Below are 5,319 nucleotides of genomic sequence, written 5' to 3' on the forward strand. Positions count from 1 at the left end.
CTGTTTAGTATGCTTTGTGTCTGTTTATTTTATAGACAGAAATACTTTTAATAGCCTAGTAAATTGAAAATGGACTTTACTACCATCTGACTTTACCAGAGTTTTACAACCACCCAATTAATGGTATCAGTAATCTTCTTTCATAATTAGACGGTTAGTAGCTTTGTCAGACACTGCTGTTCACTAAATTCGTGCTCAGCATCCACCTAATCGTATTTTTGGGGGACTCCAAATGGGAAACTTGCCAGCTTGGGGGCTGCCAGGATAGAGTGCCACGATTAGCTGGCTGTAAATACCGCCTGCAAATATATGGTTTATTATGGTGATAACGGGCATTTGTAGCTTACATAAATCTAAGCATTCCTGCTGACAGAGGAGAAATGGCTTTCCTTGGTTGCTAGGAAATAGAGTTAGTTCCTGGGTCTCGCATGCTTCATTGGCTTCTCCCAGCAGCTGATGGATTCTCTACATGAGGGGAGAACAGCCCTTAGCCACCCAGAGCGAAGGTAGAAAGTATCAAATCCAGTTCCCCCCATGCACACACCAAGTGAGTCTACTCTGTGCGAGGTGATGCCAGTGTGCTAGATCTGTAGGATAGAGGCAGACGGAGGATGAAGTTAGATCTGTGCAGCATTGATGGTCTGAAGGCTGATTTTTAATGTCTGAAAACAATCACAATCTCTCATATGCCCAAGAATTTCTGCCAACTGTCATACTTTGAAAGGAGACAGATTGTTTAAGTGCATGAGAAATTGGCAACTGGTAACATATAACCCAAGTGGTCCTATTTCCATATATTTACAGTAATTACATCCCCCAAATATATTTCAGTATTTAACAAAAATTTAAGTTCCTTTAAAAAAATAGATAAATGTTCCTTGTTAGAAATAGTTTAACAACCCAAATATTTTCCGTAATTAAAATGCAAAGAAGACTGTATTTTCATAATGCAGACACATTTGAGTGAAACTTCAGTAATTATCCAATTAGATTTCTGACACTCTCCTGAGTGTCCAGAGAGTGGATCCCAAACACTGACTAATGCTGCCATTCTATTTTTAAAACCTGTATATCTGCCAGCTTTCTAAAACTTCTGAATTCTGACGACACTTGAAATTTGATTGAGTAGTAGGTTCTTGAGACATCAAGAGGTGCTCAGCAGAGGTTTAAAAAAAGGGTCTTGTGGGAACAGGGAAAAACATATAGACTTATTTGGGCTGAAGGTGAGCAATGGTTTAGCTGACTTTAATCGGGAAGTCAGTATTCTAGAAGGAAAATGAGACCAGGGTTCAGATACTGCTGCTGCTCATCACTAGCTGTGTAACCCTAGGCAACTTGTTTAACCTCTCTGGGCCTGTTTCCTTCCTTGTAAAATGGGGATACTCTTTCTTCATAGAATTGTAGTAAGGATTGACGGGAATGACAGAATGTAAAACACTTGGCAAACAGGGTTCGCTGTAGATCTGCAATAAATATTAGCTTCACTTCTTCCTTCTTTTCTCATTCCTTAAAACCCCCTACCCAGACTCCTTTTCTTTTTGTTTAGTTCAGCAAATGCCAAGTTCTACAGGAGACGCCCCGCAAATAGGGTCCTATTTCAAGAGGCTTTCAGTCTCCTGGACTTTTAACTCCCTGCCCATCCCACAACCCTGCCCAAATATCATAGTTGGAGGAGGTAAGGTCTTTTCTAAAAGCTGTTTAAGGAGTCTATGAAGCTTCTGTTACGTGGACCTTCCTAAAATTTCCTCTGAAAGGCCTCCATACAATACCACTAGAGTAAACATAAAAGCAGAAATCAATTCCATGGCTGAGGAGACTTGAAGTGATTTGAATTGTGAGCAGTTGGCTGGTATTTATCCAGTCCTAGCAAAGTGAGAATTATCTTGGTGGACACAACCTTTTCCATCACCAAAGGACTGATCTTTAATATTTAAGAACAAAGTTACTCTCTGGTCTTTATGGCAGTGTGGATGATAGAGGCAACAAAACATCCTGCTATTTGTAAGACAGTAAGGAAGGTCAGGAAGGCACAAGGTCGGTTGGAGGTAGTCTGGAGAGGTGGGCTCTGTGAGTCACTGTGAGGGGGTCACACTTTATCCTAAGGTCAATGGACAGCATTAAAGGGTAGGAAGCCACAAGGTCAGAGATGTGACACAGTGACAGAGTAGGATGCAAGGACTAAGTTGGGTAGAGTTCAAAACTAAGGCTATGGACAGGGAGATAATCCACCAGGGTCATCTTTTATAAGGTGCCTGCTGCGTGGGGTGGGGGTAGCAGCTGATAGCAACACAAGACCAGATAGCTTAGGACTGGGAGTAAATTGCCTGTAAAACTCTGAGGGGTATGCCACTCTGTCAGGCTGAACTGAGGAATGAGGCTGTATATGTGTAATTTATGTACCTGTTTGAACCCTGGGCTCTCAAATAAATTTAGCTCCTGGCCAACAGCCTTGAGCATATGTGTTAGGCTGGAGGACTGCCATGGAGGACAACCAGAGTGGAAATTGAGAACAGATGACATGCCGTGCAATTGCTCTTTGGAGAAAAGCCACCGCCTACCTCCACCTCCCACCCAGCCAGGTTTGGGGAGGTGATATCAGACAAGAGTTCTTGGGACAGAGCTTAGTTTTCCTCTAAAGTTACTTTGTTTTTTTCCAAGGTCACATCTACAAACTGTGTGAACTTGGGGAAATTAATCTCTCTGTAGCCTCAGTTTCCTTATTATAGAATGGCAGTGATGAACCTACCTTGTAGGTTGTCATAAGAATTAAGTAACTCAATATATATGTGAAACACTTAGAACATAGTCTGGTACTTAGTAAACAGTCGTTCAGGATTAGCTGCTGTTATTACTATCACAGTGACTTCATGTAGCCATTGGACACTGTTTGTTCAGCAACCATTAAGTGCCCATCTTCTATGGGTTAGATGCCAGAGATACAAAGATAAACCGTGTGTAATATTTATTCTCTAGGAGCTCTCCAAACAAAAATGAAGGAGAAACTTGAGAATTTCTTGCATTTTGGTAAAGCCAAAGAATGTATTGTGAGAGAAGACTTTTAGACAGGCAACTGTTGCTTTTTCGCCTCTGAGTCCCAGGAGTTTCACTTTATCCTCCCATCAACCCAATGAGATAGGAACTACTATTGCTGCTCCTGTTTTACAGACCAAAAAATAATACATGGCTTTTAGCTACACAACCAGTAGTTACGCAACTAATAAGAGGCAGAGGTAGGATTTGAACCTATTATCCAACTCTGGTGCTCAATCTCTAAACCACGATATGTCTTATTGTCTCTTAGGGTAATAAATGAGGGTGCAAGGCAAGTAGAAGCTGATGTAAATTGCAGCAAGACTAATTAAGGAAGGTATTTTTGAGAGCAGGGACCAAGACAAATGGGAGAGAGAGGGTCAGCCACGGAAAATGGTGACATCCTCCATAAGTTTAATGTATTTTGTCTGGGGACAAGAATTCAATTAAATAATTTCGCAACATACAATACTGACTGAAAACCCATTGGACACATGCCATTCTGCCTCTGCAGGGCCTGGAGTTAAGACATGTTCCTTGCTATGTTTGACTGACCCTGGAAATCTTACAGTGCAAGGACTCCTTCTTGCCAAATACTACAGGAATGGAATGCTCTCCCTACAACTCACTGGACAGCTCTGGCCATTGGGCGAGCTTTAAAATGCCAGCCATTAGAATGGTATTGAAGTGAAAATAAAAGTAAAAGTAAAAGCTTAGATCCTGGGGGTTCCAGTTGGTTGTAACTAGCGACAGTACCCCCTTTCCCGCAGGGGTGATTGGAAATGTGTGAAGGTGGTTCTGGTTGTCCCAGTGACTGGGAGTCTCCATCGGCATTTAGCGGGCAGGGGCCAAGGTTGAAGAATATCCCATAATTTCCATGACAGTCCAAGCCCAAATAAACTTAGCAACCCCATTGAGACTTTTCCGGACTCCAAATTCTCCCCATAGTCACTCCCTGGCCTTGCGACTGTGTTGATCCGCAGCAGACCCACTCTGACAATAGGGAGGGATGCAGACACAGAGCTACCTTTTTACCACTCCCGGACTCACTTTCCACATAGAGCGAGATCAACCTCTTAGCCTCCGTGTCAGTCCGCCAGGGCTGCAACAACAAAGTACCGCAGGCTGGGTGGATTACACAAGGAACATTGATTTTCTCACAGTTCTGGAGGCAGGGAAGTTCAAGCTCAAGGTTAGTTCCTGGTAAGGGCCCTCTGGCTCTCTTCCTGGCTTGTAGGTGACCATAATCTCTCTGTGTGCTCACAAAACCTCTTTGTGCATGCGGAGTAGGACAGGAAGAGAGGGAGAGAGGTATGTCACTCTCTGGTGTCTCTTCTTTTAAGGACACTAATCCTTAAATGAAGCTCCTGTCCTCATGACTTCATCTAACCCCAGTTATCTCCCAGAGGCCCTACCTCCAAATGCCATCATATTGGGGGTTGGAGCTTCAACATACGAATGATGGGGGATACATTTAAGTCCATAGAAGCCTCACTGGGAAGTCTGAACAATGGCTGTTTGAACCCTGGAGAAAGGGCAAATTACTCTTTACTTTCTTCATGCAAAGTCAAGAGCTCAGACTAAAGCGCATTTTACCATAGGCCTCAGCCACAGAAGCAAATCAAGACCATTTAGGAGAGAGGTACTAACAGCGAAAAGTCAGTCTCAGAGAATTCTTCAGAAACAACTAAAATGAAATGTCACTGGCATAAATTCTGATGGCTTTTCAGCAAGCAGTTGTAGCAGGGCCACCTGAAAATCTAGCCCTGCAGTGCTGCTCATTTGCTTTCTAATTATTAGAAAGCTTCAAATGATACATTTAAGAGTTTTTATTATGGGATTTCATGAAGTTTTTATTTGAGAAGAATGGGGTTTGGGTGGAGGTTTTTCCAAAATCTATGGCTATGATGTCTTTTGAAGACTGCTGCTACATTCTCAAAACTGAGGGCAGGAACCGTTTCTGTCTCCCTAGTTGGCCATCGTATCCTGCGGATGAGTCTTGTCAATGAAACACAAGATTCTGCACCAAGAGAAGCAGCTCTTTTCTCTTTTTGAAATCCATGCTCCACGATCTTACATTGACTTGGGTGTCTGCCCACATCTGTCAGAATTCTTTTGTTTTCAAATGACAGAGCCTCCATTCATATTTGCGTCAGCAGGAAATATAATGAATTGGCATGTCACAGAAAATCCGGAGGTACTTTGGCTTTGGGCACATCTGAATCCAGACATTTCAGCAGTGCTATCGGTGGGTACTAGTGCCTCACTGCTTCTCTGCATCCCTCAGCT

This window comes from Macaca thibetana, chromosome 2 (assembly GCF_024542745.1).
Source record: "Macaca thibetana thibetana isolate TM-01 chromosome 2, ASM2454274v1, whole genome shotgun sequence".
NCBI classification, from domain to species: Eukaryota; Metazoa; Chordata; class Mammalia; order Primates; family Cercopithecidae; genus Macaca; species Macaca thibetana.